The following is a 21928-nucleotide window of genomic DNA, read 5'->3' on the forward strand; positions in this document are numbered from 1 at the left end:
TTCTCCCTTGGAGTGGTGGCTGGTGAGTTCAAACTGCTCACTTTCTGGCAAACATAACCCACAGACCAGCTCCCCCTGAGCTCAGTTTGGTTTGCCGCACAGCACACATTGTTTGGAACCTTCTGAAATAGCTATGCATATGTGCAGGTTGGGGGGATTTCGCACAAGATGCAGTTTTCCACCCTCTCTTGGCAAAAATAATTTTTGCAAAAGGCTTGTATTCTCTTCTGGATCTGAGTAGCAGCTACTCTCATGAAGTCATAGCACATACATTCATGCTACAGTCCTCCCAACTCCCTAATGTCTTACGCCGAGTCTGCTCCATGCTTTTCTGTGTCCTACATGGCAGCTGTAGGCACCCAAGGCATGGACTCTGCAGCCTGGGTCCAAATATCTCCTTCCCACTTCCTCACTGTGTGGTCCTAGGCTCATGACTTTATCATCCTGTGCCACTGATTTTTCATTTGTAAAATGAGGCCAGAATAGAGTCCACACATAGGCTTGTTAAGTGGAATAATTGAATTATTATACACAAAAAGCTTAGAATGGTGCTTGGCATCTTGCAAATACTATTAGGTGGTTTAGCATAGGGACTGGGTCATCCATTACATATGCTCAGGTTCAAACTTCCGGCCAGGAAGGGGTGGTACACCTAGGTGGGCATTTCACCTGGATTGGCCCATCTGGGCCAGGTGAATTCAATCCAGCCATTGGGGTTGACCATGACCGTCAACCATGCCTCCCTATGGAGGAATTGAAAAGGCAGGATCTTGACCGCTCCGATGTCTCCCTTCGCCCACTTTTCTGTTGTCCGTCCCCCAGGGAGGAGGTCACATGTAGATACTTGTAATCAGTTCCCTCTTTCCAATCCACCCTCCCACAACCCTCTCAGTATCACCACTCACAAATTATCAAGGTTTCTTGATGGATGGGGTAGCGGGGAGGGAGGGGAAAAATGAGGACTTGATGCCAGGGGCTTAAGTGGAGAGCAAATGTTTTGAGAATAACGAGGGCAATAAATGTACAAATGTGCTTTACATAATTGATGTATATATGGATTGTGATGAGTCGTATGAGCCCCTAATAAAACGATTTTTTAAAAAAGAAAAAAGGCAGGATCCCGGAGCCCACTGAGTGACTTTCTCTCCAGCAGCTTCTAGGTAGGCTGTGCCCCGTGAGGGGCCCTGAGGTGCCTGTGTAAACCTGAAACTTCTTCTCTCAAAAAACTCACTTGGATCACAATCCAGGCTTCGAAGTGAATTCTTTCTCGCGCGAAGCCAAGGCCTGAGTATATCTCTCCCAGGAGAGATCTAACAATAGTATCTCTTATTATAGAATTAGGAGCCCAGGTGGTGTAGTGGACTGTGCATTAAGCTGCTAATCGCAAGGTCGGGGGTTTGAACTGACTAGCCCGTCCGTGGGAGAAATATGAGGTTGTCTATTTCTGTAAGGCAGTGGTTCTCAACCTTCATAATGCCCCCACCCTTTAATACATTTCATGTTGTGGACACCTGCAACCATAAAATTATTTTCATTGCTACTTCATAACTGTAATTTTGGTATTATTATGAATTGGTTGACCCCTGTGAAAGGGTTATTTGATCCCCAGAGGGGTCGCGACCCACAGGTTGAGAACCGCTACTGTAAGGATTTAAAGTCTCAAAACCCCAAAGGGGCAGTTCTTTGTCCTATTGGGCCGGTATGAGTGGGAGTCAATAAAATGGTAGTTAGGTTTTTTTCTGCATCAGTATCAGATTCTGGTGGCAATCTCAGTCATCCTGCATTGTGGTCTGGTTTGAACTCTGGTAGATCTGTGGGAAATGACTGCCCTGGTTTGAGGTGAGGGCCATGGTGCTTCAGTGGTAGATCTCTCATTGTCTTTCACCGGGAAGACCCGGGTTCGATTTGCAGCCAATGTGCCCCAGACTGTCAGTGAAAGTTTGTGTGTTGCTATGACACTGAGCAGGCTTCAGTGATGTTTCCAGACTGAAATAGAATAAGGACGAAAGACCTGATTATCTCCATTCACACATTGACCTATGGCCCGCCACGGTTGGCTTCCCCTCCCAGCCCTGGTGATAGCACAGACTGGCATAGTTTGCTCCGCTTCCCATGAGGTGCCCATGAGAAGCTGACTCGACAACCACGGTCAAGTACAACAGCTTGAACTCCTTTCTGGGTCTACAGAAATAAGAACAACATTCTGAAATGAGGTCGCATTGCTATTTGGGACTGGGAGAATGCCTTTGTGACAAGGATTGTGCTCTGGATCCCAAAGGCGACTTTTAAACACAGCCACATAGCAACTCCGGAAAGTGCCATAGTAGAAGCCAGGTTTAAAAAAAAAAAAAGTTCTACTGACTTGCTCAAAGGAGGCCAGAAGGGATGGGGTGGGGTGGGAGACTCCTCTAAAAATGAACAAATTTGTTTCCTTACATATTTGTCATGTCTTTTGGTCCTGAAATATAGGGGGGGGGGAAGCAGACGAGAAGAGAAAACGGCGACTGACAGTCATCTTGTTGGTGTTCCCACAGCATCCCCTCCTTAGGCACTTGCTGCCATCTCATCCAACTCCACTCAGTATATTTTCACCCAGCAATGATGCAGAAATGTCTGTGTACTCCAGTTTTATTGTAGTCAGGCAGCGTTTACGGGTTTGACTTTCAACTCAGCATGGCAGGACGTCTAGAAGCAATTATAACCAGCACCTGCTCTGTCTGTGCGGTGGGCAGGCAGTGACGGATCCCCAGCTTCCGGAACACTTGTGCCCCCTCCCAGCTCAGGATAATGACGGTGACACTCGGCCTCCTTGTTGTCTGGGGGAGCTCTAGGAGCTCTCCTCTGAAACCTCATATTATTGGCATTTCTTTGAGTGAACACATCAAATTAGTGACTGTAAAGGAAGGTGTAGGAGATGATTATTGGTGACAAGACAAGCCTCAACCACCTCCAGAGAGCATGTCTCCTAAGTGCAAAGTAAGGAGAGGGAGGAAACAATTGACCACAAATGGAATAGGCTCTGAGTCTCGCCACACAATGTATGTGCGTGGTCATTTGGCACCAACATTATGACTGGAGGACGGATATGGTTTCTGCAGCCGTGATTGCCATCCAGAACGTGCCGTGCTATTGTGAAAAACGATTTTTTTATTCTGAGCAAATCTCTGCTTCCACTTGCTTTAATGCTTCGCCAGAGAGCCAGGGACTCTGGGAGGGGTGGGGACGCACAGGGCTGGGCTGACCTCAGGAACTCATGGGTAAAGGGCTTTTTCTCACTTGGAAGCAGGCTGGGTTCACAGCTGTTCTTTCTGGTAAAGCTTGTTTCTGAACCTTGCCACGTCTGAGTCCGAAGAGGGAAATGAAGGTGACAAATGCTGCGAGGAGCCCTGGACACATCTTGGCTATGGTCCTGCTTAAGTCTGTTTCATTTGAATCCCAGTTTTACCTTTCCTCCTTTCTGGGTTCCGAAGCATCAGATGGGTGCCAAACGCTTCCACAGACAACTAAAGCTGAACAAGGTGGAGGCAAATGAAGAGCAACGGGAGGTTGGTGTTTGGGAGACTGAATACTTGGGCTTCCTAGGCCAGTCCAGCTGGTGGTTAGAGCCCTGTTTCAGATTCCACTGAAATCTCCTAGTGTCCAAGGACCAAGTGGCTCCTAAGTCCAGAATTTCTGTTACATGTCTCACCAAGGAGAAGCTGGGCCAAAATGCATTGAAGAATAAAGCAGGAGCTTGGCTTGTGAATCCACTCTCTGATTCTGAAATTTCAAAGGCTCCGTGCACAGACACTTCAACACTGAAAGCACAGCAGGGAAAATCAAAGACTTGGGCTTCCTCCTTGCCCCTCTTTTAGGGCTTTTATGGTTTTCCAAGGCGCCTCCCAGAGCCGAGTGTTGTATAGGTCATGTTTAAAAATGTCGTAGTTCTGAGGGACTTGCTGTTCTGCTTTCTTTTGCAAGGAGACCCGGTTTCTTGTCATGTGGCCAAACACAGAGCACAGATGACTGTGGGCCCCCTCCCTTTCCCCTGACCTTTGCTCTCTTCTCTGGATACCCTACTGACCTGTTCTCCCTTACAAGATCTGAACTGCTCATACACTTCGTTAAATTCTCATCCTAGCGAGAAGCATCTGAGCATCTTATTAGAGCCTGTATGAGTTCTGTTCTGGATGCCTATTTGTGTAACTTCAGGTCTCTGGCATGGAAACGTCCCATGCCCACAGACCCACACAGGTAATATAAACTCCAACAGTAGTTTAAGGTTTAAGGTGGTCACAGGGAACACTGGGGCCCGTGTCTCCTGGTGAACCACACAGGCTGTCTAAAGGGGCTAGTTCCATCTCAATGTAGCCATGCAGGAATGTAGACCGGTTAGGTAGCAAGACAAGGGGTTGTTCCTCTCCATGCTTAGGGGGCCCCCTACGGGAGGTTGGAAGCCAATGCGGGCTAAGCCCAAGCCAGGAGAGCTTAATTGACGCCTCCCAGCTGAAAGCCCTTAAAAGGCTGGAATCTGGAGACCACCGCCCCTTCCCTTCAGCTGCTTCTCTGCCTTCCACTCAGCAGGGCTGGGTGTGCAGTGTGATGAGGGTGCCCGTGTTCAGTTTAGTGTAACGCCGGAACCTTCTTCTCTCATGTATATAAACCCACTCGGATTACCAACCAGGCTTTGGTGTGAATTTCTTTCCAGTGTGTAGCCAAGGACCGAGACATTTCCCACCCGAGAAACCTAACAGACCCAGACTTACAATAAACCCATATTTTTATTTATAAGGCAAGAGGTGACCAGGTCTAGACAATAATGGTGAAGAGGGCCCTGGGTTTGAGAAAGATTCTGAAGTAGAATCCATAACCCTTAGAAATGTATTGGCCTTAGGGGAGGGGCAAAGAGGGCTGGATTGAGAAAGTCTCTGGCATCCAGTTCTGACTTGACTTCTGGATCCTGAATCCTTCAGGGCCATGACCTTGCCCTCCAGCCAGACCTTCCAATAGCCATCTTCTCAGAGCCTTGTTAAGTTCTCATAATACATTACACCTGCCATCCTGTGAGCAGCTACCAAACCCAGGCACTTTTTTCAAAGACAAGCTCGCTCTCTCTACCCCTAAGAGCAGGTAGTTTGGGGATGATGGATATGAGATACCACAGAAGACAAATCTGTTATCTTCCATGGTGCACAAAACATGCTGTCACAACCAGGACTCGTGACAATCCCTCAGTTTCCTAAATTGCTTCACTGCTACTTTTTAATTAAGCCTCATTAGATTGTCATAAATTGATAAAAGGGATGACCCTGAACTAGATGCATAAATTAAAGCTTTCCTCATCCTGTGCTTTTATATGAATGTGTTAATTATTTTTGTCATTAGGGAGAATAATGGAGGGATGGAGCAATACCAAACGGAGTTTGACAAAGTGTTGGTGTTTGCTGCGGCAAATGTGGTGCGTGTCAGTGTCAGATACAATCCGTCACCCAGTGAGTCTGCAATTAACACCAAGGGACAAAGGTAGGATTCCCTGTAATAAATAGCCTTCCTCCCAGATGCTAATGGGGACCCAGCAGGACCCACTGTTGTGTTGTCGCAGTTGTACACGGGCCCTTAGAGGAGACAGAGCTGGTGTTTGAAACGAGTCTTGTTTGCCCCCAGTTGGAGCTCATCCACCCCAGGACAGTCCTATCCACTGCCAGGGACTCGCAGCTCCCCCTCCACAGTATGCAGCTAGCTCTCCAGCTCCCAGATGCTCCCCCGTATGCAGGGCCTGGGGCAGGACGTGGGGTGAGCAGTGGGCACTGGGCAACCTGGGGTCCCATCCAACCTGGCCCAGGGCGTGCACAGTCCCACCTTGCAGGCCTCCTGGAGCGTGGTCTCTTTCCTCCTACAGTTGGCCCTCAGCTCGCCCCAGAGCTGCTGCAGTTCCTGTAGCCTCGCCTAGAAGGTCTCTGAGGCCCAGTGGCCCCCCTGTAGGCCCCTCTGTCCCTCCTCCAGCCACAGTGGGCACACAGACCTCCTCCAGCCACCAGCCTTGTGGGTGTTGGTTTTGGCACTAGCTTGTAAGCTTCGTTCCCCCTCTATGTAATGGGCACAACAATGAATTTTTTTATTTCAAGGAGAGAAACCATATACAGTCCTGAGTGGGGTCCATCTTTTGTAGATGGGAATAGAGACACTTAAAAAAGAAGGGAAAAAAAAGGATTGACCTCCAGTCACTTCACCGGCAGGGACAAATGCTCTGGTCTCACTGTGTCCCCTAAAAACATCATGTCAAAACGTTTTCTTTTAAATTATGGACATCACTGCATTATAGTTACGACAGCCAAAGGTGGAAGCCGCCTTTGAGTCCGTGGACAGATGGATGGACCAAGTCAGTGAGTTCAAGTTCTAGAACGGAGTGGTGTCCTTTCATTAAAATAGGGGGATAAATGTCAGGTCACAAATGAACCTTGAAAAGACATGCTGGGAATGAAATAAATAAAATTCCCAACTCACTGCCATCCAGTCAACTCTGACTCATGGTAACCCTAATGGGCAGAGTGGAACTGCCCCCACGGGTTCCGGGGATGGTAACTCTTTTACAGACATAGAAAGCTTCATCTTTCTCGCAAGGCGCAGCTGGTGGACTTGCACTGCCGGTCTTGCAGATCACAGTCCAATTCGTAACCACTACGCCAGCAGGGCTGCTGGTAATGACATAAGCCAGACACAAAAGAACAGGTGTAGGACCGAGCCAAGTAGAGAAAGGGTGAGCACAGGCAAAGGCACAGAGGCAGGCAGATCGGAGATATACGGGTTCACGGTGGCACCCTTGGGCGGGTTAGTGCCCTGTGACCCCGCTACCCATTTATTTATTATTATTATTACTTTTCCTTTCCCCGCCTCTTTTTTATCTGTCTACCATGTGTATCCCTGAATTTGGTCTGGTCCCTGCCATATTACCTGGTCCTCACCCCAGGAATGTTCATACAGTAGCTTTCCCCCTATGTCCCTTTTGCATTTTTTTAAAGCTTACCTCCGTGGACTCAATGTGTACTTGTCCTTTTGTGCTTGGTTTACTTCGCTTAGCATGCTTTCCTCCAGTTCTTCCCATGCAGTGATGTGCTTCAAACTTTCATCACTACTTTTTAGCGATGCGTAGTACTCCATTGTATGTATGTACCACAGTTTTTTTCCCCCCACTGAAAAAGAAGTCATTATTCTGATCCCACCAGCTGTACCATCTGTTATGCGCCTTCCTCCTTGGCAATCCGGTCTTTCTTGAGTGGTCCCATGAAAGCTTTTTTCTCTTCCACGGTCTGGAAATGGCCATGGCCCAACTTGGAGGTGGTGTCGATGAACTTGAGGTTGATCTTCTCCAGGGCACTGCGCTTGGTCTGCAACAGCAGGGACTTGTGCAGCGTCAGCACTCGCTTCTTGGTGCCCACCATGCCGCCCTTCAGCATACAAAATCATTGATCACTTCCCCATAGTGGACAAAGTCGCCCAGGGGGTTGATGCTCTTGTCAGAGAGATCATAGTCGGTGGAGGCGTTGTTCTTGATAAGCTTGCCGTCCTTGACGAGGTAGCCCTGGCCTATCTTATAGATCTTCTTGTTGATCTCTGTGCAGTGGTGGTAGCCTTTCTGCCCAGCGCGGGCCATCGAGAAGGCCACACGGGCGGGATGCCAGGCCCCGATACAAGCCACCTTGCGCAACCCTCGGAGGATCTTTCGGGGCAGCTTCTTGGTGTACCAACGACTGGTGACCCCTTTGTAGCCTTTGCCCTTGGTCACCCCCGTGATGTCGATCATTTCATCCTGGCCAAACACCTGGTTCACTGGCACCAGCTTCTCTTGGGCCCAGTCCAGCTTCTCAGCCACGGAGCCCCCGTTCACCTGCATCTCCGTCAGGTGCGCCTTCTCCTGGCGCAGGGGGAGCAGGCGCGTCTGGGTGTGGGTGATGGCGCGCATGACCGGGCAGGACTTCTTCATGCTGCTAAAGTCTTTCTCGAGCTGCTTCTTACCCTTGTCATCCTGCCACTTCTTGCAGTACTTGGTGAAAGCCTTCTTCTGCGACTAGTGCCAGTTCTTGTAGAACCGCCGCTTGCACTCGTCGTCACTGATGTGTTCCGCAAAGACCGTCTTCAAGGTCCGGAGGCCGCGAGGTGTCTCCACATAGCCCACGATGCCCACCACCACCATGGGAGGGGTCTCCATGATGGTCACGGCCTCCACCACTTCCTTCTTGTTCACCTTGGAGCCTGGCCTGTCGACCTCGCGCACAATGTGGGTCATGCCGGCCTTGTAGCCCAGGAAGGCCGTCAGGTGGACCGGCTTGGAGGCGTCATCCTTGGGGAAGCTCTTCACCTTCCCGCCGTGCCAGCTGCGGCGCTTCCGAGGCAGGAAGCCCAGAGACCCATGCTGGGGCGCCGAGAACTTCCGGTGTGACATTACATCGTTGATCCCCGCTGGTAGAGGTACCCCAGCTTTTTAATCCAATTGTCAGGTGATGGAAATTTGGGTTGTTTCCAATTCCTTGCAATTGTGAACTGTGCCAATGAACTTTGGAGCACAGATGTCTGACCTTGGTTTGTTTCTTGCCCAGTAAGGTGGTGGGGGGGTGTTGCTGGGTCATATGGTAACTCTATTTCCATCTGTTTTAGATATCGCCAGTAGACCTCTTTCTTACACACATATGAGTCTCCCTGGATTTGTTTCACGTATGATGTGTCTGTGTCATTGTGTGGTCGTGGTCTCTTTTAAAACTTGATCGATGTTTTCTTTACATTGTTTGTCCTGAAGGTCTCTTTTGTACCCTAAAACAAGGAGTCAAGGAGATGCATGGGACTTGATTGCTGAAGGGGGGCAGGAGTGAAGAAATGGACCCAAAGGGTGTCCATACCACTTCTGGGCTCTGCTCTGGAGCTGTTGCCAGCTGTCCATAAACTGTTGGCACCTGTGGCCGAGGCTGCGGGCTGACCCCAGGCTTCTCTGGCAGAGGAGGGCTGCCTTCTGCTCCGGGATATGGGGGATGTCCGGAGGCTGAGGAAGGGGATCAGGTTGTGTTCAAGAGGCCCCTGGCATGGGAGTATACTGGCTCAGCTCTTCCTCTGCAGGGTCCCACAGAAGAGGTCCCCTGGCCTGGCCCCGATGCTAGACCCAGTGGCATACCTGCCCCTGAACTTGGAGGAGGCCCATCTCCTGCTCCAAGGCCTCGTGTCTGTGCAGCAGCCTCTCCATGCTCTCCAGATCCTTCCCAAGGTCCAGGACTCTAGCAAGGGCACCCTGTGGAGGACGGGCACATTACAGGCTTGGCCTCTGCCCTTCTGCCCAGGGTTCTCTTCGATCCTTTCTTCCTGGCTGGTCTTGGCCTTGGCCTCGGGCAGGTGACAGAGTCTGATTAGTGTCTGCACAGTGACACTGCGGGTGTTGGGGACAAGGCTGCTGGATGGAAAACCAGTACCTAGCAGGGGTCCCAGGTCTTCCTGTCAATTCCCTTCCTGCCTCCCTTCCATGGGGTCTCTGTCTCATAGGCCAGGTGTTTCTGAAACCGCATCAGCTTCTCTTTGTGGTCCCCAAGAGGGACAGGCTATTCCAGCTGCTGGCCCCACCCCTGGATCCAGTCGCCGTCCTGTGTGATGGTGGGGACATGAGTGCCCTGATGTTCATACTGCCTTGGCCCCAAGCGGTGACCCCGTCTACCCCTCGGGCTGTGCCAAGGAGTGAAATGCTGACCAGGCTCAGGGACAACACAATAATTTTTCTTTCACCCAAGATGACAGGGCCCAGGCCCATTAGTATTCAGATCTAGGAAGTGGCTGGGCAGGGGCCATGGGTGGGTTCTCATGTGGAGGGTGCCCCTCACCCACCCCTGGGGCCCTGTCTACTCTGTCCATCAGGATGACAGGTGTCCACACGGGTCTGAGAATCAAGGGCCCTGGGCTCCAGTCCTAGCTTTGCCCCTGGAAAAGCCATTAAACTCTCCACATCCTGTTCCACCGCAGGCCGCCCCTTGGCCCCTAGTGGGGCTGAAGGTCACTTGTAAAGGTAAAATGGGGTTCAGGTGGGGTGCCCTCTGACATGGCTAGCAGCCATGAGAAAGCCGGCAGTAATCAGAGAGGTGTGAAGCTTGTGTCGCTGACCTTCTCCCAGGGCTTCCACTCAAGCCGGCCGCTCTCGTATCGTGTCCAGCAGGCCCTGAACCCAGGGGCCTGGCAGCACCCTGGCCTGCTCTCTCAGCGCAGCCTCCTGCGTAGTGGGAGGTGGGAGGTGGGAGGTGGACCCAGCCCTGAGTACCGAGTGTACCCCTGCTGGGGCTGGCTCACAGCCCATAGCCCTCACTATAAGTCTCTAACTCTCACTAACAGCTCTGCAGTTGAGGGTTGGCCAGGCTCCTGGGCAGAAGGAAGCAGGGGCCATGTGATATGGGCAGATCCAAATGCCCTCTGTGGTCCCCAGAGTGTGGCCTAACCCATCCCCATGCACTTCTGGGTGCATGGGAACCTCGGCTTGGTCACCAGCCCTGGATTGGAGCCCCTGGCTCCTTGGTAATCCCTCACCCACCAGCACAGGTTCGGTGTGCATACACACCTCACCCGTGTGCCCCCAACAGTCTGGATACCCCGGCCTTATCAGGGTCACGCCCATGACTGTCCCGGCCATCACCTCTCTGTCCTGTGTGCTCAGCACCTCTGGAAGGTGCCATGCTTCTGGATCAGCCGCTCCACCTCTTCCACAGAGCCTTCCAGGGCACTGGCTTCCTGGGAGACCTGGGGCAGCCATGGAGGTGACACAGAGGTGTGGGGGGGGGATCGGGGGCACAGATGGTGGTTCAAAGGGAACCCTAGACAGCAACATCTGCCAGAACCTTGGTTTACAGCCTGGGCTCTCTGGGAGTGCATCAAGGGGCCTGCGGCTGGGGGTGGGGAGGTGGGTGCTGAGCAGGAGGGGAAGGAACCTGAGGAAGAAGAGCACTCCAACCTGGGGGCCATTAGGAACATGCCAACTTCTGATGAGGTGGGGAGGAGCCCCATCAATTTCCAACCAAACCGTGTAGGGATTGGCTGGCCGGGGCCAGGTGTGGGGAGGAGATGGCCCTGAGTGACCTGAGGCTCAGGTGTCCCCTTGGCCACTTGGGAAGACACACTATCTAGCTCCGTATCAGAATAGCAGCCAGTGATCCAGGAAGCAAGGGGGATTGGGGTGGTACTACAGGAGGACTGGAGGTCCTGGGGTCAGTGTGTCTGTGTGTGGTGAGGGGAGCTGTCTCCTGGGCCTGCAGGATCTTGTCCAGATGCCACAATGTCTGAGGAAGAGCTGCTTGCGGTGCATGGCCTGCCGTCTCCCTTGCTTCCGTTCCCAGGCCTGAAAGACCTGCTCCCAAGCATCCTGCATGGCGCATAGCCTTTCCTGGACCTGGGCATGGGCATGGACACAACCGAAGGTTGTGCTGAGGGAAGCTCCAGAGAAAAGGTGCCTGACTGTTCCACCCAAGGGGAGGGTATTGTTTGTGTTTCCACAGGGAAAGAGGGACCAGATATAAAGCCAGTGCCAGATGAATGCAGTGTGCCCGCACGGAGTGGGGAGCCAGTGGAGGGGCCTGAGGGCTGGACTCCCATACCAGCTATGTGGACAACTGCCCCTGCCCCAAGAAGAATTTACTTCAGAGGACAGCACTGAAGCTGCATCTAGGAGAGAGGGGCATGTTTGATCAGAGCAAATGGGAGCAAAGAAGGGGGAGGAAGAGAGAGTGGAGCACATCCTGGCCCATCAAGCCTGGAGGACGATATCCCGGCTCTGAACAGCCAATGGACAGAGTGGACAATGTGGCTGATCCCACTATGAGACACACCGTCCATTGATGGCCCAGGGCCCTAAGTGGGACAACACTGGAGACTCAGGGTTAGAACTGGCCCAGACTGATCCTATGACACTGAGGCAAACCTCTAAAAGTGTGTGGCAGAGCAACCGTGGGAGCAGAGCAGGGAGCCCCTGAGGTAGTACAAAGGACAGACTCTGGGGCCAAAGCATGGTACCCCATTGGACCTGACTGAAGGACACACCTAGAGATTAAAAATCAGACCTTCATCTATGAATAGGTTTTTCTTTCTTTAAAATTTTTTTCTTTTATTTTATTCTTAAAAAAGCATTTTATTAGGGACTCATACAACTCTTATCACAATCCATACTTACATCAGTTGTATAAAGAACATCTGTACATTCCTTGCCCTCATCATTTTCAAAGCATTTGCCTTCCAAAATTAATTTATTCTTCTATGGGTAATTGGTTTCCTTTTAGTTGTCATTGCTGTGTTCTCACTCATTGCCTATCTTGCAATGACTTGATTTTTGGTGCATATTATTATCTCTACAGACCTATCTAGATACGATAGACTGCATGAATAGTTTGGAGGAGAAAACAAGGGGACCAATAGTTCCGGGGGAATAGGGGAGTGGGAGAGAAGGGGGCAAAGGGGTAGTGCTGACCAACCCAGGGACAGGGGAGCAATAAGTTATCCAAAATCAGTAGCAAGGAGGGTGTGAGTGGTCTGGTAGGGATTCAGCAAGGGCAAGGTAACCGAGAGAAATTACTGAAACCCAAATGAAGGCTGAGCATGATAGTGGGACAAGAGGAAAGTAAAAGGAAATAGAGGAGAGAACTAGGTGACAAAGGGTATTTATAGAGGTCCAAAGACTGTAATGTACATATGTAAATATATTTATATGAGTGTAGGAAAACAGATCTATGTGCATATATTTATAGGTTTAGTACTAAGGCAGCAGATGGACATTGGGCCTCCACTCAAGCACTTACTCAATGCAAGAGCACGTTGTTCTATTAAATTGGCATTCCAGGATTCACACCTTCCCGACACGATTGCTGAAGAAAAATGTGTGCATAAGCAAATGTGGTGAAGGAAGTTGACGGTGCCCGGCTATCAAAAGATATAGCGTCTGGGGTGTTAAAGGCTTGAAGATAAATAAGCGGCCATCTAGCTGAGAAGTATCAAAGCCCACATGGAAGAAGACCACCAGCCTGGCTGACCACGAGGTGTAGAAGGGACCAGTTATCAGACATCAAAGAACTAAAAATCGTATCAGTGGGTGCCCACCTTCCTGATACGATCAGTGAAGACAAACGTGTGCATAAGCAAATGTGGTGAAGAAAGCTGATGGTGCCTGGCTGTCAAAAGATATAGCATCTGGGATCTTTAAGGCTCAAAGATAAACAAGTGGCCACCTAGTTCAGAAGCAACAAAGCCCACATGGAAGAAACACACCAGCCTGTGTGACCACGAGCTGTCGAAGGGATCATGAGGTATCAAGAATCAAAGAACAAAAAATCATATCATTGAAAATGTGGGTGAGTGCAGAGTGGAGACTCAAAGCCCATTGGTAGCCAACCGGACACCCTTTACTGAAGGGTTGTAGGGAGGAGATGAGCCAGTCAGGGTGCAGAGTAGCAACGATGAAACATATAACTTTCCTCTAGTTCTAAAATGCTTCCTCCCCCCACTCTCATGATCCCAATTCTACCTTACAAATCTGGCTAGATAAGAGGGTGTACATAGGTACAGATAGGAACTGGAAACACAGGGAACGCAGGACAGATGACTCCTTCAGGACCAGTGGTGAGAGTGGCGATGCCTGGAGGGTGGAGAGAATGTGGGGTGGAAAGGGGAAATTGATTACAAGAATCTACAAATAGCCTCCTCCCTGGGGGAGGGACAGCAGAGAAGAAGGAAGGGGGAGACTTTGGACAGTGCAACATATGATAAAATAATATTAATTTATGAATGATGAAGGTTTCGTGAGGTAGGGGGGAATGGGGAGGGAGGGGGAAAATGAACAGCAGATATTAAGGGCTCAAGTAGAAGGCAAATGTTTTGAGAATGATGGTGGCAACAAATGTACATATGTTCTTTTAAAAAAAAACCCTTTTATTATTTAAGCTTAATTTATTCCCAAGCCATGAGTTTTTGCTTCTTCAGTTTCTTCTGGGAAATCTTTTTCTTCAGTGCAACCTCCTCTTCTGGCTTGGGAACGATTTGTTCCTTCTCAGTCAGGATCATTTCAATGTGGCAGGGGGAGCTCCTGTGTGGATTAATCTAGCCAAGAGCTCTCTAAGTCCGGTGGTGCATCTTGGGGGCTTTGTTCACCTGGATGTGCTCGATGACCTGAGAATCCACATCTAAACCCTTAAGTTCAGCATGACTTTCTGCATTTTTAAGCATGTGAACCAAAAATTCAGCACTCTTTTTGGGCTACCAACTCTGGGTCCCACCCCACTGTTTGGCCTGGGCACATCTACCAACACCATCATTGTCCCGTCGGAAAGGCACACACTGCTTATGCAGAGTGACGTCTTTCAAGTATTTGGTGGCTTTCCAGATGTGCATGCCTTTGATGGCCCGGGCAGTTTCACGGGTGTTTTTGAAGTGGACCCGGAGATTCGACCCTCTGTATTTTCAGGATTTTGTAGGGTTTTCTGGATCAAATGAGTAGCGAACCATTTTAGCAGGTCACCTCAGGCCGCTACAGTTAGAGGAAGAGCCTGTACATATGTTCTTGACACAATGCATGTATGTATGAATTGTGATAGGAATTGCACGAGCCCCCAATAAAATGATTAAAAAAATAGAAAAGAAAGGTGCTTGGCCCTGTGGGGCCAGGGTGCGGTGGTCCAGTGGGCTGGGGGAGGGCCAGAAAGGGGAGCTGACCTCCACGGCGGACGGCCCTGTAGCCTGGAGCACCTGCTGTCCCCGCTGGGTGGCGCACTGGTGCAGCTCCTTCTGGGCCTCCAGCTTGGCCCGCAGCTCTTGGTGGACACTGAAGCTTTGGGCTCCACTGCCGGGGTCTTGGGGCTCCTCCACCACCTGCAAATCTCACTGCACACTGGCTGCCCAGGAGGCATAGTCTTGCACCTGGAGCCTGGGAGAGCACGGGAGAGCACGGGGTGAGGGGACCTGGTACCGAGGCAGCGTCACAGCCGGCCTGAGTCCACCACCACTCATGTCCAAACCTCCATGTCTCTGCCGCTCAATCCCACAGCCTTACCAAGTGTCTACTCGGCCTCAGCTCTGCCCGCCACCCCTCCTTCCCACCCAGTTCTCCAGGGCCAATGAAGTCCCTCATGGGCCGCTTGATAGCTTTGCCCACCCATCCACAACTTTTCCAGACCCCCACTTAGAGGTAGCCTTTGGTGGCCTTGTGTGAGAGCCGAGGGACTCAGGACTCTTGTCCCTTCACTGCCTCACTGTGCAGATGGAGGTTTTTGGTGTTTTTTTTTTAATTTAAATTTAAATTTATTTATTTTATTGGGGGCTCTTACAACTCTTGTTACAATCCATACACCAATTGTATCTGACATAGTCATACGTATATTGCCATCATTCTTTTCTAGACATTTACTTTCTATTGAGCCCTTGGGATCAGCTCCTCTTTTTTTCCTCCTCCCCCAATCATGGTTCCTTGGTAGATTATAGATTGTTATTATTTTCATATCTCACATCGACCATTGTCTCTTTTATCCTCAGGTTTCTGTTGCTCCTCTCCCTGCGAGGGGTGTGTGGTTATATGTCATTCATTGCTATCGGTTCCCGTTCCTCCCATCCTCTACCTCCCTTCCCCCTACCCTTTTGGTATCTCTATTCCCATTCCTGTTCCTGGGTTCCATGTGTCGTGAGTTTTATCTCTTGCTAATACCTATTCACTCTAGTCCAGAGTGGGAAGCGGCACTGGGGTGATGATAGTGGGGGGTGAGGAGGCCTCAAGTTGTCAGAGGCAGATTGTGTGATTCATTGGTGCGATCCATGTATCCTCAGGGGGGCCTCCACCCAGTGGGACACAGCATCTGGGAGGCTTGTGGCTTTCTCCTGAGACAGCATGGTGGCCAAGGGCCCGAGCATTGAGTGTGGGACTCTGGGCCTGGGGTGGCAGCACTTGCAGAAGCCACCCCCTCCCCCAGGCACCCACCTGGATACGGACGAGCACGTGAGACAGTTGGCTGTGAACTTTGAGGGTGGCCTCAGCGTCTCAGAGCAGGTGGGGTCTGGCCTGAGTCAGCTCCCACAGCTCCAATCAGGCAGCCCTGCCCCCAGGCGGGGGTCAGCAGTTATCCCAGCATGCTCATTCCTCCCCCTCAGCTTCTGTCTGGTCAACCCTTCAGCTTCCTGGCTGGGTTTAGAATTTGTCCTAAGCTCCCAACGGGCCACCGTCCTGAGATCTTGCTCGGCGCTTTAGGCCTTTCTGCAAACTCTCCTCCCAGGAGCACATTATCACTAGCAGTTTACCCCTTGCTCTAACGATGCTCTAGGAGGCCTGCTTGGGAAGTGTTGGGCTGTTGCCTGGTTCAGTCCCACTAACTGCTCCTCAGGATAAATAAGAGGTTCCCTGCTCCTGGAAAGATTTACTGACTTGCAAACCCTCTGGAGGATCCCCATGAGTCAGCAGGTGGGGTCATTCTAAAGCCCAGCACACGGCAGGTAGCCACGTTGTGTGCCACCCAGGCATGCTGTGTGTTTGGAGAAGACTGCACACCCTTCAAAGGTAGAAGCTGCACCCCTCCATGGTTCTTGCATGCAGCAAATGCCGGGCCCCTGAACTCCGGGCCAGCCTCTGGGCTAGGATCATGGGCAAATCGGGATCTCGCCTAAGCTCCATCTGGGCTGGAAACGCAGTAGCTTGTACTGTGACCTGGGTCAGCCTGGGGCTGTGCAGGGCATCCTCAGCCCAGCTCAACTCTTCCCAGAACGCCCCTGCAGGTGCAGTGAGCCCGTGGCTTGGGAAAGTGACCCTGCTAAGTGGGCTTTGTGACCAGGCTCCCTGATCCACCGACCCAGCTTTGCCTACTCCACAGGCCGCAGACAGCAGGGGCTGCCCTGGGTTCCCTGAACTCGGGCCCTCTCCAGAGACAGTGGTTTGGCAGAGCCGCAGCACAACAAGGGTCTCCCTGGAAGCCTCTTCATCCCATGCCCAGCACCTCCTCCCAAACTCACCCCTGCTCCAGGTTGCTGGTACTCACTGTAGGTCCTGTCACCACTGCTGGGCCCTGGGGGCAGTGCTGGGCCGCCACTCCAGCAGGCTCTCCGCTAGTGGGGCAGGCTGCCCCCTGGTGGCCACCCATCTTCACTTGGTGCCGAAACATTGCAAACTTGGTTAAGAGGAGCTGAGAAGAGAGGAGAGGGGTCCCAGGGGGCCCTGGCTGGTGGGCTGTGAGACACCTCAGTGAGTGACTGGGCAGGGCAGGACTGAACAGCCACAGAACTTGCCCCTCTACGCAGAGAGGGGAATAGGAAGCCACAGCTGTCCTCAGTCCAGACTGATGTTCCACATCAGCCCCTTGTGCATGCAGCCCCCCTCCACTACCCGTCTTCATTCGGCTCCAGGGCACCTTCCTTGCCCCTAGCCCCTTCCTCACTAGGGTGTGCTCATAGTCCTCTCTCCTCTGGCCACCTGCTGCTGGCTGCTCAGCCAGCTCTGCAAGTCCTCGGCTTCCCTCAGGAAGCCCTGCAGTGCCAGCATCCTCTTCAGATCCTGGCCCCTGTGGTGACAGCCTGAGTCCCCCAACAGTTAGTGTGCATGTGTCCACACTCTGGAGGTCAAGGGACCCAATCAAAGGGGCTGCCTGAAGGACAAGGTTCTTCATGGTCTTTGCCCAGGCTGCTCCTCTGGATTCAAGAAGCAAACCCAGGGCATGGGGAGTTGGGGCTGGCGAGGGTGTGGCTGTGGGGAAGGGCATTTGACTGGAGCCAGGGAGCTGAGCCCCTGCCCTGCAGGCTCTCCTCAAAAGTTTGTGGGAAGAGGAAACAGTGAAGGACTCATCTTTTCCTGACAATGTCAACATGGCCTCTGTCACGGTTCTCTTCAAGGCAGGGGTAGCATCTAGGGGAATAAGCAACCCCAGCCAGGTTTCTGGTACCCACGGATGCAGTGACCCTCACTGTTGGGCTGCCAACTCCCGCAGTGTCTGCAGCTGCTTCCAGAGCTTCCCCTGCATCACACCCAGCTTCTCTGAGACCTCAGTTACAAGGATCTACGTATAACTTCCTCCCTGGGGGATGGACAACGGAAAAGTGGGTGAAGGGAGACAAAATATGTAAGATCTGACAAATTATCAAGGGTTCATGAGTGAGGGGGGAACAGGGAGGGCGGAGAAAAATGAGGACATGATGCCAGGGCCTTAAGTGGAGAGCAAATGTTTTGAGAATGATGAGGGCAATGAATGTACGGATGTGCTTTACACAACTGATGTATGTATGGATTGTGATAAGAGTTGTATGTGCCCCTAATAAAATGATTTTTAAAAATTAAATCATTATAATTTCTAAGGACAATGCCATTTGTATTTCAAAGCAACATTCACGAAAGCTATTTTTTCACCTTCACTATCTTCTATTTAGTTTTAGATAGTGAAAAAACAATTCGTATGCCTTTTTATGAGATGTAATGCAAGTAGACATAAATTTATGCATAATTAAAAATTTCAATGAACAAAATATTTTGTTAAAGAATTTGACCTTTTGTGAAAATCATCGAAAGCATATAGCATTTTATTGAAGGGTTGGGAATGTTTTCCTCTATTTTATTCTAGTATTTGGTCTGAGGTTCTTACGGCATATTCTGATTGTTGTCATGTAAGAGAATGTACATTCCATATAAGAGAAAACTTTCCTTATAATATTTTCCTATCCATTGCTTCCTGCTGAATCTCTCAATTGTTCTTTTATCATTATTTTTTCCTATAAAAAACCCAGGCTGCTTAATTTTATTCTTATTAATCATTTATATAAGTTAGGAAAATATTTATTATATATACATTTTTATTAAAAATCTTTTATTGGAGACTCTTACAACTTTTGTTGCAATCCATATTGATTGCATCAGGCATTTTGTACATATGTTGCCTTCATTCATTTATAGACATTTCTTTCTTTTTCTTTTTTAAAATCATTTTATTGGGGCTCATACAACTCATCACAATCCATACATACACCAATTGTGTAAAGCACACTTATACATTCGTTGCCTTCATCATTCTCAAAATTTGCTTTCCTCTTGGGTTCCTGGAATCAGCTCATTTCCCCTTCCCCCTCTCCCCCTCTCACCCTGCTCCTCTTCCTTCATGAACCCTTAATAATTTATAAATTATTATTTCCTCTTATCTTACACTGCGCGGCGTCTCCCTTCACCCAATTTTCTGTTGCCCATCTCCCAGGGGGGAAGTTATATGTAGATCTTTGTGATAGGTTTCCCATTTCTACACCCACTTCCCTCCCAGTATCGCCACTCTCACCTCTGGTCCTGGGGGGTTCATCTGTCCTGGATTCCCTGTGTTTCCAGTTCCCATCTGTACCGCTGTGTATCTTCTGGTCTAACCAGGTTTGCAAGGTAGAATTGGGATCATGAGAGGTGGGGGGAGGAAGTGTTTAATAACTAGAGGAAGGTTGTGGGTTTCATTATTGCTACACTGAACCCTGAGTGACTCATCTCCTTCCCACTACCCCTCCGCAAGGGATGTCCAGTTGTCTACAGGTGGGCATTGGTCCCCCGTCATGCACTCCCCTCATTCACGATGATATAATCCCCACTCCCGCCTTTGTTGCTTGAAAACTGGTCCCCTCAGCACTTCATGATCACACATGTTGGTGTGATGCTTCCATGTGGGCTTTGTTGCTTCTGGGCCTGCTTGTTTACTTTCAAGCCTTTAAGACCCGGGACGCTATATCGCTTGATAGCCGGGCACCATCAGCCTTCTTCACCACACTTACTTATGCACACATTCATCTTCAGCGTTTATGTGGGGAAGGTGATCACACAATAATGGTTTTTGTTCTTTGGTGTCTGCTACCTGATCCCTTCAACACCTCGTGTTCACTTAGGCTTGTGTGCTTCTTCTCTGTGGGCTTTGTTGCTTCTGAGCTAGATTTCAGCCTGTTTGCCTTCAAGCCTTTAAGACCCCCAGAGTTTCATTATAATGTGCAGAGAGTGGCTATGAGCCAAACCCACTCGACTGCACCCAACAACAATAACAACAGGACTTGTGCTTCTAACAATATGCTGAAGAAGACCTTAAGAGAATCTCCCCTTCGTTTAGAGCAGCGGCTCTCGACCTGTGGGTCGTGTCTACTTAGGGGGTCAAACAGCCCTTTCATGGGGTGGCCTTAATTATAGCAGTAGCAAAATTACAGCTATGATGTAGCAACAAAAATAATTTTATGGTTGGTTGGTCATGACTACATGAGGAACTGGATGAAAGGGTCGTGAGTAAGAATGTTGAAAACCACTGTCCAAGAGGAAGACTCAATTCTTGATACAGTTGAAGGGCAACAAAATAGAGTCAGCCCCAATATAGATGGGATAGCACAGTGGCTGCAACAATAAACACAAGCCAAAGAAACACTGCAAGGATGGCACAAGACGGGACAGTGTTTCATTATATTGACATAGAGTTGCTATGTGTCAAAATCCACAAGAAAAAAAATAGGACTTGTTTTTCTAACAATGTACCTAAGTAGACCTTAAGAGAATCTCCTATTAGTTTAGCGCAGCGGTCCTCAAACTGAGGGTTGTGACCCCTTTTGGGGAACGAATGACCCTTTCATGGCAGTGGGCCGTTCATTAAAGTGGAAAAATTAGAGTTATGATGTAGCAATGAAAATAATTTTATGATTTGGCAGTCACCACTACATGAGGAATGGTATGAAAGAGTCGTGGCATTAGGAAGGTTGAGAACCACTTCCCTAGAGGAAGACAGAATTCTTGGTAGAGTAGAAGGGCAGCAAAGGAGAGGCAGCCCCTACAAGATTGATTAACCCAGTGGCTGCAACAATGAGCACAAGCAAATGAACAACTATGAGCATGGCATTGGACTGGGCAGCATTTCATTATATTGTGCATAGAGTTCTTGTGACCAGAAACCCACTCAACAGCACTCAACAAAAATAACTACAGGACTTGTGCTTCTAACAATATGGTGAAGTAGGACTTAAGAGAAAGTCCTTTAACTTTAGAGCAGCAGTTCTCAACCTGTGGGTCGCGCCCCTTGGGAGGGTAGAATGACCCTTTCACAGGGGTGGCCCAATTCATAACTGTAGTACAATTACAGTGACAAAGTACCAATGAAAATAATTTTATGGTTGCTGGTCCCCACTAAATGAGAATCGATATGAAAGGGTAGTGGCATTAGGAAGGTTAAGAACCACTTCTCTAGGGCAAGACACAAATTTGGTACAGATGGGAAGGAAGAGAGCGGCAGTCTCCAACAAGTTGGATTAGCACAGTGGCTGCAACACTGAGGCCAAGCACACAAGCACGGTGAGGGTGGCACAGGACAGGGCAGCGTTTCATTATATTGTGCATAGAGTTGCTAAGAGTCAAAACCCACTCGACGGAACTTAACGACAATAACTACAGGACGTGTACTTCTAACAATATGCTGAACTAGATCTTAAGAGAAACTCCTCTAAATTTAGAGTAGTGGTTCTTAACTTGTGGGTCGCGACCCCTATGGGGTTTCAGACGAGCCTCTCACAGGTGTTGCCCAATTCATAACAGTAGAAAAATCACAGTAATGGAGTAACAATGAAAAAAAATTACTGTTGGAGGATCACCAAAACATTAAGAATTGTATAAAGGAGCCATGCCATTAAGAAGGTTCAGAAACACTGCCCAAGAGGAATACACAAAACGTGGTACTGCAGAAGGGCAGCAAGTGAGAGGCAGACCCTACAAGATGGAATAGCTCAGTGGCTGCAACAATGAGTGCCATCAACAAACCACTGTGAGGACGGCACAGGACGGGGCAGCGTTTCATTATATTGTGCATAGAGTTGCTGAGAGTCAAAACCCACTCGATGGCAACTAACAGCAACACAAAAAGGACTTGAACTTCTAACAATATGCTGATGTAGATCTTAAGAGAAATCCTCTTAGTTTAGAGCAGGGTTCTCAATCTATGAA

General features: G+C 49.8%; 1 protein-coding gene across 1 annotated transcript in view; it reads left to right on the forward strand.

Moving 5' to 3' along the window:
• LOC142435892 (thyrotropin-releasing hormone-degrading ectoenzyme-like) overlaps positions 1-5423 on the forward strand; it is a 373691-nt gene extending 368268 nt beyond the window's left edge. The window contains exon 8 of the mRNA XM_075539940.1: positions 5365-5423. The gene's annotated coding sequence lies outside the window, so the exon portion shown is untranslated. The remainder of the gene's footprint in view (positions 1-5364) is intronic.
• The last annotated feature ends 16505 nt before the right edge of the window (positions 5424-21928 follow it).

This window comes from Tenrec ecaudatus, assembly GCF_050624435.1.
Source record: "Tenrec ecaudatus isolate mTenEca1 chromosome 6 unlocalized genomic scaffold, mTenEca1.hap1 SUPER_6_unloc_1, whole genome shotgun sequence".
Taxonomy (NCBI): domain Eukaryota; kingdom Metazoa; phylum Chordata; class Mammalia; order Afrosoricida; family Tenrecidae; genus Tenrec; species Tenrec ecaudatus.